Source organism: Lepus europaeus, chromosome 7, assembly GCF_033115175.1.
Source record: "Lepus europaeus isolate LE1 chromosome 7, mLepTim1.pri, whole genome shotgun sequence".
In the NCBI taxonomy this organism is placed as follows: Eukaryota; Metazoa; Chordata; class Mammalia; order Lagomorpha; family Leporidae; genus Lepus; species Lepus europaeus.
The window spans coordinates 17,734,058-17,745,463 of NC_084833.1; the positions used below are offsets into that span (position 1 = coordinate 17,734,058).

At 53.0% G+C, this 11,406-nt stretch overlaps 1 protein-coding gene across 1 annotated transcript in view; it reads left to right on the plus strand.

Annotated features, from left to right (window-relative positions):
• The window catches only part of CELF1 (CUGBP Elav-like family member 1), a 111,767-nt gene extending 104,495 nt beyond the window's left edge, over positions 1-7,272 (plus strand). The window contains exon 14 of the mRNA XM_062196143.1: positions 6,722-7,272. The gene's annotated coding sequence lies outside the window, so the exon portion shown is untranslated. The remainder of the gene's footprint in view (positions 1-6,721) is intronic.
• Positions 7,273-11,406: the final 4,134 nt, after the last annotated feature.

Genomic DNA, 11,406 nt, shown 5'->3' on the forward strand with positions numbered 1-11,406 from the left:
TCTTGATTGTGGGGCCTGGGCAATGGGCACAGTGGTGTTCCCTGAGGGGGTGGGGCCCTGAGGGTGCTCAGCTGAACCCTAAAAGTTCCCACAGAAAACAGTTTCTCCCCCAGAAAATTGCCTTCCCCATTTTCTGTATTCCTCTGCAAGACCCCTGCTTATAGGAAAACATCTTAGTAGAAGTTCTGTGGCGTTCTCAGTCAAGGCTGCCACACCAAGGACTTACAGAGCCACCTGTGCAAGGCCCTTCCCTGGTACCGCCAAGCCGGCCAGCACCGAATGCCAGAACATGGCGGTGTTCCTCTGCAGACCGCTGAGCTTCCACTGGTTTACTGCTGAACAATTCTCAGTCGCTGTCCAGTCGAGCGCCTGAGCCTGGGGCCTCCTGGGGCCTCTGAGAACGTCAGGATCAGTCAGCCCCTGCCGTCTGAGGCTGTAACTGCAGGTCTGTTCTGCGCCGCCGCTGCTGTGTCCCCTCGTGGACACCTCAGCTCCCTGCGGGGCCTCAGCCTTTTCCTCGGAGTCCATGGCCCTGGGTACCAGCCCTTGATACATTGTAGGCAAGTAGAGGCTCTGAACACACATAGATCTGGGCGTCATCTCCCCACCCTGCAGCACCTCATGACACACTAGGTCATTCAAGGCCCTGAGGAATAAAGCAGTGGAGGAGTCCCAGCACCCCCCAGTCTGGGTCCTGATTGATGTTCACTTGCTCTCCAAAAGATGCACGAGGGCAGGCGCTGTGGCGCCACTGGTGAAGCCGCCACTTGGGATGCTCACGTCTGATGTAGAGTGCCTCGTTCAAGTCCTGGCTACCCCCACTGAGAGGCAGCAAGTGATGCCCCAAGTACTTGGGTTCCTGACACACGTGGGAGAGCAGCTGGAGTTCCAGACACCTGGCTTTGTTCTGGCCCAACCCCTGGTGGTTTTAGGCATTTGGGGAGTGAACCAGCCGCGTGGAAAACCTGTCTCTTCCTCCCTCTCTTGCTCTGCCTTTCTGGGAAGACTGTGTAGCAAGTTCCGCACTTCAGTGCCCTTTTTTTTTTATTCACTACCTTGTTTTCACTCATTACATACATGCTTATAACCAGAGCTGGGTATTACCCAGCTAATGATCCGTGACTGCCACAGGCAGGCAGGCAGGCACTGGGAGAACACGTGATGCACATTGTATGTCTCAGTCTTTATTCCCATCCCTGGGCGGTAGCTGTTGTTCCCCATCCGTTTTACAGATGAACAAACAGACTGAAAGACACTGGGGTGCCCGCTAGAACTAGCTGGGCCCTGAGACTCAAGGCCATGTGACCCCGGAGCCCTCTCTCAACCTTTGCTGCTGGTAAGAATCACTCACACCCAATAGCTGTGCTTTACGTGACCTGTGTCATCACAGGCGACTCTGCTTTGTCCTCTCGGCTCCCGTGAGTGGGACTTCGTGGCCTCTGACTCTTGTACCTCCTGCAGCTTTGCTGCCTCGGAGGGGCTGCCTTATTGATGGAGGGTTCAGGTCACTCACTGGTCACTCAGCTCTCCCAGTGGCTAACCAGCATGCTCCTGCCAGGAGCCACCACCCATGGAGAGTGGAGGGGCCCCTTTGAGGCACTCCTCCTCCACAGTGAGTTCCTTGCAGGAGCTGGTACCAAGCCAACTACTACTGTGTACCTAATTTGTGTGTGCGTGTGTGTGTAGAAACCTGCCATCTTAACTAGTTTTAAGCATGTTACTTAGTGGCATCAAGTACATTTCCAATTTTTGCACCACTATCTCCACCTATTTTAAATCACCTCTAAATGCCCTTTTCTCATTTTCACCTCGCTGATTCTGAGCATTAGTATCTGTCAAAACAGAAGTTTGAGACCCTAATCATATCTAAAGATGCACATTGAATTATATAACCAGGGCCGGCATCATGGTGCAACAGGTTAAGCTGCCACCTGCACCGCCAGTTCAAGTCCTAGCTGTTTCACTTCCCATCCACCTCCCTGCTAATGCACCTCAGAAAACAGCAGAAGATGGCTGGAGTACTTGGGCCCCTGCCACCTATGTGGGAGACGTGGATGGAGTTCTGGGCTCCTGGCTTCGGCCTGGCCCAGCCCCAGCTGTTGCAGCAAGTTGGGGGTGAGCTAGCAGATGAAGATTGATCTTTCTCAATGCTGCCTTTCGAATAAATAGTCTTTTTTTAAAAAATGACGTAGGGGCCAGTGATGTGGTACAGCCACTGCCTGCAACACCTGCATCCTATGTGAACCTCAATTCAAGTCCTGGCTGCTCCACTTCACATATAGCTCCCTGCTAATGTGCCTGGGAAAGCAGCAGAAGATGGCCCAAGTCCTTGGGCCCCTGCACCTGCGTGGGAGACCAGAAGAAGCTCCAGGCTCTTGGGTTCAGATCGATACAACTGCAGCCATTTGGGGAGTGAACCAGTGAATGGAAGATTCATTTCTCTCTCTCCTCCTCCTCCTCTTCCTCCTCTCTTCTCCTCTCCCCTCTCTTCCCTCTCTCCTTTCTCTCCCCTCCTCTCCTCTCTTCTCTCTTCTCTCTCTCCTCTCTCTCTCTGCCTTTCAAATAAAACTTAAAAAAAAAAAAAAAAATTAAATGGCTTCCCAAAGAGCTGTGCATTTCACACGTGGGGAACTGGTGTGAGGTGGAGCCCAGGGTGGAGAGGCAGAGCCTTGCGTGGCTCCCTTCATGGCCCTACTGCTTTTGCAGCTGAGAGGGAGGGGAGCCTGCGGTCGTCTGCTGTCTCATACAGGTTTGATTTTTGCTGACGCAAGCAGGGTGAGAGATCTCAGTCTTTGCCTTCTGAGATGGAGCCTGATAGACTGGTACTATGTTAAGTACAACTTGAGCGTGTTTCAGCTTCACATCCTGCTTACGGGCTTATTGCTTCGCTTACTTTACGGTTTTCCAAAAGCGATCTGCCAAAAGTAGTGTTTCAAACCTTTCAGTGGGCGCTTAGGCTTTTGCTCTTCGTAACTGTAAAGCTGTCTTCCTGATACGATTTGCGTGCCTTTGCAGACTCGTGTGTCATTCTCTAGATGGCCTGGCACCTGCTGCTTGCCACAGTGCTGTTTCCTGTCTGCGTGACTTTCTCGGTCAGCACGCAGCGTCTCTAATGCTCCCGTACTGTGCTCACTGAGCGGCTCTGTCCCTGAGGAGGAAAAGCCACCAGGAAGGAAATGAAAGAGCAGGTTGTCCCCTCACCTCTGGGAATGTCAAGCTGATCTCCCTTCAGGAGATCGGAGCTGGCTCTTGCTTGCACCGGCTGCCTTTTTCAGCTTTTTCCCTCCCTCTCAGGAGCCCTTCCCAACCCCCACCATCTGGAGCTTCATTTCTCCTGCAGGTGCGACTTCCTCCTTGCCACTGAAGACTCCGGCGACGGGGAGGGTTTCTGAATTCTTAAAATCAGAGTTGGGCTTGGGACAAGAAGCTGAACACGGTCGACTGGGAAGACCATCCTGTCACTCCCACAAACAAGCCAGTTTGTGGGGGTCCCACTAAGCAGAGACGTCCTGGGATTTGGGGATCTTTTCAGAACAGCTTGTTGAGATGATGTGCGTACTGTGCTGTTCACCGACGTGGTCTTTAGTGTTCTATAGCTTCACACACTCCCGAAAGAAACCCGTGTCCGTGCGCCATCGAACCCCTAGCTCCCTTTTCCCCGTCTGCTTTATGCCTCTGAAGCTTTGCCTGTTCTGGACATTTTATGAGTGGAATCCTCCCGCAGGAAGCCTTTTGTGTATGCCTTCCTCTTGCCTATCTCCTGAGGCACATTGTCCTTAAGGCCACCTGCTCCTGCCCTCGCCGGCCCCTCCAAGCCACTGTCCCTTCCAGCTCTCGCAGCTGCTGTCGTTTGCCTCTCTCTCGTCTGCCTCATCCCGAGTCTGGCTGTGTCCTAGACCTGCTGCTGTCCCCTAGGACTCCCCAGCAGCCACATTGCAAATAATGAAAAGCTGCATGTGACTGGTGGCCTTCAGAGCGCACGGTGGGGACGGATACAGAACGGTTGCATCAACAGCAGTCCGTAGGCAGGAAAGAGTTCCACGTGGTTGCTTTGCTTTTAAGAAAACAAAATAGCCATCACTTATTAACCACAGCTGCGGCAGAGGTCTCGCAGCAGCCAGTAACCCAGGAAGGTAGGGACGGAGGCTCACAGAAGCTACAGTTCCTCTCTCCCACAGGCTAGTAAGTAGGAGGGTGGGATTTTTTTTTTTTCCAAGATTTTTTGAAAGTTTATTTAAAAGGTAGAGTGACAGAGAAAGAGATCTGTCTGAATAGGCTAGAAACTCCATTCCGATTTCCCATGTGGGTGGCAGGGGCCCAAGCAACTGGGCCATCTTCTACTGCCGCCTTCCCAGGCACAGAGCAGGGAACTGGATTGGGAGCAGAGCAGCCAGGACATGAACTGGTGCTCTGGACACCGAAGGTGGTGGCTTAACCCATTGCACCTCAGTGCCGGCCCCAAGGGTGGGGTGTTTACACGGGCCAGCCCGACTCCCAAATGCCTGTAAAGCAGTTCCCTTAGGGGAGTCGTCATGGTGGGCCCTACTTTAGATTCCACCTTCGGAATGGAGCTTCATGGGGGGAAGGACCCTCACTTCCCCACAGGGCTGCAGGTAAGCATTTGGGGAGTGAGTGAATGAAAAATACTGAAAGATGACAGTTAACTTTGTCCAAGAGCTTTCTGCTGGCTTTCCCTTGACAACGAAGAGTGTCAGGCGGTTAGACCTTCTAGAAGTTTCCATCTCCAGACTAAAAGAAATGTGTTGTCACTAGGCAGAGAGCTGCCATCAGCTGCTTCATTCCTCAAGTGCCTCCAACAGCCACAGCTGGACCAGGCTGGAGCCAGGAACTCGATCCAGGTCTTCCACATGGGTGGCAGGGAACACAGGAACTCCGATATGGGACACCTGTATCCAAGCAGCAGCTGGATCACTGTGCCACATGCCCACCCCCTAAATAAGTTATTTTTACACCCAGCTGCCAGCCTGAATTCTCCAGAGGCCCTCCATGGCCAGGAAGCAAATGAGAGCCAGGTCCCTCAGAGCCACTTCTACAGGAATTCCACTGAAACAGTTCTGAGCCTCGTGAGCGGCTCCCAGGGGCCCTACTCCAAGAGGCTGGAGCCAGTGCCTGCTTCGGGGGGCCTGTGCTGCTGGAGCTTCCTGTGGCTGGCAGGGAAGGCCTTGGGGCTGACTTTTAGCCCAAGGAGCCACCAACTGTCCCTAGAGCCTGATACTGGGACTTTTTTAAGTTTAGGACTAGAATTTTTTTTTACTTGACAGAGTTAGAGAGAGAGGTCTTCCTTCCATTGGTTCACCCCCCCCAAATGACCGCCATGGCTGGCGCTGCGCCAATCCGAAGCCAGGAGCCAGGTGCCTCTCCCTGGTCTCCCACGCGGGTGCAGGGGCTCAAGCACTTGGGCCATCCTCCACTGCCCTCCTGGGCCACAGCAGAGAGCTGGACTGGAAGAGGAGCAACCGGGACTAGAACCTGGTGCCCATTTGGGATGCCAGGGCTGCGGGTGGAGGATTAACGAAGTGAGCCACGGCACCTGCTTCTAGAATTTTTTTTTTTTTAATTTATTTATTTGAAAGGCAGAATTAGGAGAGACAGAGGTGTTCCTTGCACTGGTTCACTCTCCAAATGGGCACAAGCACAAAGGCTGGTCCAGACGGGTCAGGAGCCAGGAGCTTCATCTGCGTCTCCCACCTGGGTGGCAGGGGCCCAAGCAGTTGAACCATCTTTCACTGCTTTCCAGTGTATTAGCAGGGGGCTGGATTGGAAATGAAGGAGCAGCCGGGTCGTGAACCAGCACCCATATAGGAGGTCATCACAGGCATTGGCTCAACCCGCTATGCCACAGCTCTGGCCCCAGGATTTGCATTTTTTTTTTAATATTTATTTATTTGAAAGATAGAGTTACACAGAGAGAAAAGGAGAGGCAGAGAAGAGATCTTTCATCCGCTGGTTCACTCCCCAATTGTCTGCAACAGCCGGAGCTGTGCCGATCAGAGCCAGGAGCTTCTTTCAAGTCTCCCGCATGGGTGCAGGAGCCCGAGGACTTGGGCCATCTTCCACTGCTTTCCCAGGCCATAGCAGAGAGCTGGATCGGAAATGGAGCAGCTGGGTCTTGAACCGGCACCTATATGGGATTCCGGCACTGCAGGCAGCAGTTAACCCACTATGCCACAGCACTGGCCCCTGAATTTTTTTTTTTTTTTTTTTTTTTTTTTAACACAGAACATTCAGACGTTTCCAGAAGAGGCTAGGGCATATTGGGGAAAGCTTATGTTTAAGAATCTCTTAATTTGTTGTTTTCATTTGCAAGGCTCCAATCCACTGGTTCACTCCCCAGTTGCGCCAGGCTATAGCCTGGAGCTGGGAATTCAACCCTAGTCTTCTACCTGGGTGGCAGAGACCCAAGTACTTGAACCTGTTACCTACCTGCTGGCCCCCAGGGTATGAATTAGCAGGGAACCAGGACTCAAACCCAGCACCCGAGTGTGGGATGCAGGGATCCCAGGCCGCGGCTTGACTGCTGTGCCAGACACTTGTCCCTGCTGCTGTCTTTTTTAAGAGCTACATAACATTTCATGGATTATCCCTTCTATTGGGCACAATGTAGTTTTCGTTTTTTCCACTATTACAATAGCCAAGAGGTGAACGTTAGTTCAACATCTCGTTTTCAAAGCAAGTTCTTATTTTGTTACTTCTTTCACAGAAAATTGGCCGGCGAGATGATACCCCCATTTTACAAATGGGAAAGAGCTTTGTTGAGACTCCTCCTGGAGCAGGGCCCTGAATGAGAGCTGGAAAGGTGGCCCACCCACAGTGACATGCAACACGGATTCTTGGGCTCTTGGGACCCAGCACCAACCCCTTGAATGGCTGGTGTACAGGGTCGCGTGAAACCTCCCAGGTTAGCAAAGGTTGCCAAAGCGACGCAGAAGTAAGTATTCAGCCCTCGCAGGTCTGAGGACGACACCTGCTTCAGGCCCGAACTTCATGTTCTACTTCGGATTCTAAATCAGGGGCCAACATGAGCAGCACCTAGTGGACACTTGCTGAAGAGTCCCAAGGCCCCCGGCTGTCCCACCACCCGGGAGGCTTCCCCCTCCTGTCCTCAGGGGCCCTTTGTCCACTGGGCATTGGTTTGCACGTGTGGACTCGGCTCCCTCTTCTTCCTACATCTCTGTGCCCACATGGGCTTCCGCCTTGGATAAAGCACCCAATGACTTGGTTGATAAAGATCGCGAGAGCTTTTGAAACCGGTGCCCAAGTCTCCACTTTGTCCACTTTCTCTCCTCCTCTCCTTCCCCTCCCCTTCGTGACAGTAACAGTTCAGAGGGGGATGCATGGTCACAGGTCACTTAACCTCTCTGTACCTCAGTTTCCCCACTTGTGAGCTGGGTGAAATGCTTCATTTGGAAAGAATTTGGAGTTCTCTGTGGGTTCCTCACTTTGCCTGCAGCTATGCAATTAGCCGCTAGGGATAGAAAGACCAGCAAACCAGAGCCCTCCCCCCAAAGAGGCATGGCGGCAGCTCACTGCGCAGCAGCTGAATTCCGGCTGTGCGCTCCATGTTTCGATTCGTGAAGGGCACGTTAGTCCTCTGCTCCGTGTGGGCGTGCACCTGGCACTAAGGTCACGAGCACAGCGCTGGCTCACGGGTGAAGGAAGCCTTTGGAGGTTGTCAAGCTTTCAGGGCTGGAGATCATTTGAGTCCCCAGGAACTGGAGGGCCATGGTCCAGGTTCCCAGCAGCATGAGATGCAAGCTTCCCATCCTGCCAAGACTCCTGCCGCCTGGACTGTTGGGTGGCGCAGGGTCTGCTGGCTCCCCGCTCCCCGACGGCCCTCTCTCCCAGCTTCCTGTGGTCTGGGCCCAGGAGCCCTTTCCCCATGGGGAGTCCATGGGGGCCTTGCCCAGCCGCCGGCCCAGTGAGCCTGCTCCAGTGTTCCCTGTACCTCTGCAGAGCCCTGGGATGTGGAACCCTGAAAGCTACCTGTTTTCGGATTTTCTGAATGCCTCCCAACCAGGGCAGATGTGCAGCTAAGACAGCAGCCGTTAAATTTTATTTTAAAGATTTATTTATTTGAAAGGCAGAGATACAGATGAGAGTGAGAGAGGTTTTCCATCTGCTGGTTCACTCCTCAAATGGCCACAATGGCAGGCTGGGCCGATCCGAAGCCAGGAGCCAGGAGCTTCTTCCAGGTCTCCCATGTGGGTGCAGGGGCCCAAGGACTTTGGCCATCCTCTGCTGCTTTCCCAGGCCACAGCAGAGAGCTGGATCTGAAGTGAAGCAGCCGGGACTCAAACCAGCGCCCACGTGGGATGCCAGCACGGCAGGCAGAGGCTTAAGCTGCTATGCCACAGCGCCGGCCCCTGCAGCAATTACTTTAAATTTCCAAGTTAAACTGTCATCCCTTCGCTTTTCTCCCATTCATCCATTGTCAGCAGATTGGGGATACAGCCCATGGTGACGGAGACACTGTCCTGACCCACACATTTGAGCAGGTGAAAAGGCATGAAGGAAATAACCTCACTATTGAGCATCAAGCTACAGAGAGAAATCTTGTATGAGAAAGAAATACAGGGGGCCGGCCCTGTGGCATGGTAAGCCAAGCTACCCTCTGCAGCGCCAGCATCCCATATGGGCACCGGTTTGAGTCCCTACTGCTACACTTCCAATCCAGCTCTCTGTTATAGCCTGAAAAGGCAGCAGAACCCAAGAACCCAAGTGCTTAGGCCCCTGCACCTGCGTGGGAGACCCAGAAGAAGCTCCTGGCTCCTGGCTTCTGATCAGCACAGCTCCAGTCATTGTGGCCATTTGGGGAGTGAACCAGCAGATGGACGATCTCTCTCTGTAACTCTGCCTCAAATAAATAAATAAAATCTTAAAAAAAAAAAAAAGAAGAAGAAGAAGAAGAAAGAAAGATAATTCTCCAAGAGGATCACAAGCTGACTCAGCCTAAAGTGAGGTGAGAGCATGGAGTGGGAAGAAGGAACGGCCGGCGCCGTGGCTCAACAGGCTAATCCTCCGCCTTGCGGCGCTGGCACACCAGGTTCTAGTCCCCGTGGGGGCGCTGGATTCTGTCCCGATTGGCCCTGTTCCAGGCCAGCTCTCTGCTATGGCCCAAGTGCTTGGGCCCTGCACCCCATGGGAGACCAGAAGAAGCACCTGGCTCCTGGCTTCGGATCAGCGCTGTGCACCGGCCGCAGCGGACATTGGAGGGTGAGCCAACGGCAAAAGGAAAACCTTTCCGTCTGTCTCTCTCTCTCACTGTCCACTCTGCCTGTCAAAAAAAAAAAAAAGAAGGAACCGAGTCAGGAGGGGCAAAGGGCTGGGCACACAGGCAGGGAGCGCCTCAGAAAGCAGAACACAGTAACAGGTGTCTGGCACAATGGTTAAGTCACTGCTTGAGCTGACCGCATCTTACATTGCAGTGCAGGGTTCAAGTTCGGGCCTCAGCTCCCTGTTCCAGCCTCCTGCTAATGCACACCCTAGGGGCAGCAGATAAGGACAAAAACACTTGGCCGGCGCTGCGGCTCAATAGGCTAATCCTCCGCCTGCGGTGCCGGCACACCAGGTTCTAGTCCCGGTTGGGGCGCCGGATTCTATCCTGGTTGCCCCTCTTCCAGGCCAGCTCTCTGCTGTGGCCCGGGAGTGCAGTGGAGGATGGCCCAAGTGCTTGGGCCCTGCACCCACATGGGACACCAGGAGAAGCACCTGGCTTCTGCCTTCGGATCAGCGCAATGCGCCAGCTGCAGCGGCCATTGGAGGGTGAACCAACGGAAAAGGAAGACCTTTCTCTCTCTCTCTCTCTCACACTGTCCACTCTGCCTGTCAAAACAAAAAAGAAAAAAAAGAAAAAAAAGGGACAAAAACACTTGTGTTCCTGCCACCCACTTGGGAGACCTTGATGGATTCCTGACTCCTGGCTTTCGCCTGGCTCAGTAAATGCATTTTTTTAAAGCTCAGAATAGGGGCCAGCGCTGTGTCACAGTGGGTTAACGCCCTGGCCTGAAGTGCCAGCATCCCATATGGGTGCTGGTTCTAGTCCCGGCTGCTCCTCTTCCAATCCAGCTCTTTGCTGTGGTCCAAGTGCTTGGGCCCTGCACCCGCATGGGAGACCTGAAAGAAGCTCCTGGCTCCTGGCTCCTGGCTTCGGATCGGTGCAGCTCTGGCCGTTATGGCCAATTGGGGAGTGAACCAGTGGATGAAAGATCTCTCTCTCTCTCTCTGCCTCTCCTCCTTCTGTGTACCTCTGACTTTCAGATAAAAATAAATAAATCTTTAAAAAAAAATAAAGTTCAGAATAGAGTTAGCATAAGGCCCAGCAAAAACTGCACTCATAACTATATACCTGAAAGCAATGAAAATATGTCCATACTTGTACATGGGTGTTCAGGGTATTCATGTTCTGGTTATTCATGATAACCAGAACATGAAGCCAGCCCAAGTGCCCATCAGCTGATAAATGGATAAACCAGCATACCAACACTGGGACTATTACCCAACCATAGAAAGACGTGGAGCCTCCCCGTGCCGAAACAGCTGAGCCTTGAAGACGTCATGCTGCGTGAGGGAGGCCAATCCCAAAAGGCCATACCTTACGCGATTCCATTTCTACAAAGTGTCCAGAATACCTAAGTCCCGCGTCACTAAGTGGCATCCCTTAACCTGGAGCTGGGAAAGGAACAGGTGTTTTCTTTTTGCTTTGTTTTTGTTGTTGTTTTGAAGATTTTATTTAGGGTACTGGCGCTGTGGTATAGCAGGCAAAACTGCCATCTGCAGTGCCAGCATCCCATATAGGCACCAGTTCGAGTCCCGGCTGCTCCACTTCCAATCCAGCTCCCTGCTGTGGCCTGGGAAAGCAATGGAAGATGGCCCAAGTCCTTGGGCCCCTGCACCCACGTGAGAGACCTGGAAGGAGCTCCTGGCTCCTGGCTTCAGATCAGCCCAGCTCTGGCTGTTGCGACCAATTGGGGAGGTAAACCAGCAGGTGGAAGACCCCCTCTTTGTCTCTCTCTCTCTCTTTCTCTCTCTCTGCCTCTGTAACTCTCCCTTTCAAGTAAGTAAATAAACATTTTAAAAAATTTATTTATTTACTTGAGAGGCAGAGAGAGAGTCTTCCATCTGCTGGTTCACTCCCCACAAGGGCCGCAAAAGCCAGAACTGGGCAGATGTGAAGCCAGGAGCCAGGAGCTTCTTCCAGGGCTCTCACGTGGGTTCAGTGGCCCAAGCACCTGGGCCATCTTCCACTGCTTTCCCAGGCCATTAGCAGAGAGCTGGATTGGAAGTGGAACAGCTGGGACTCAAAGTAGAACAGCTAGGACTTGAACTGGCTCCCCTATGGGGCCAACGCCATATGGGACGCGGACACCGCAGGCGGATGCTTAACCT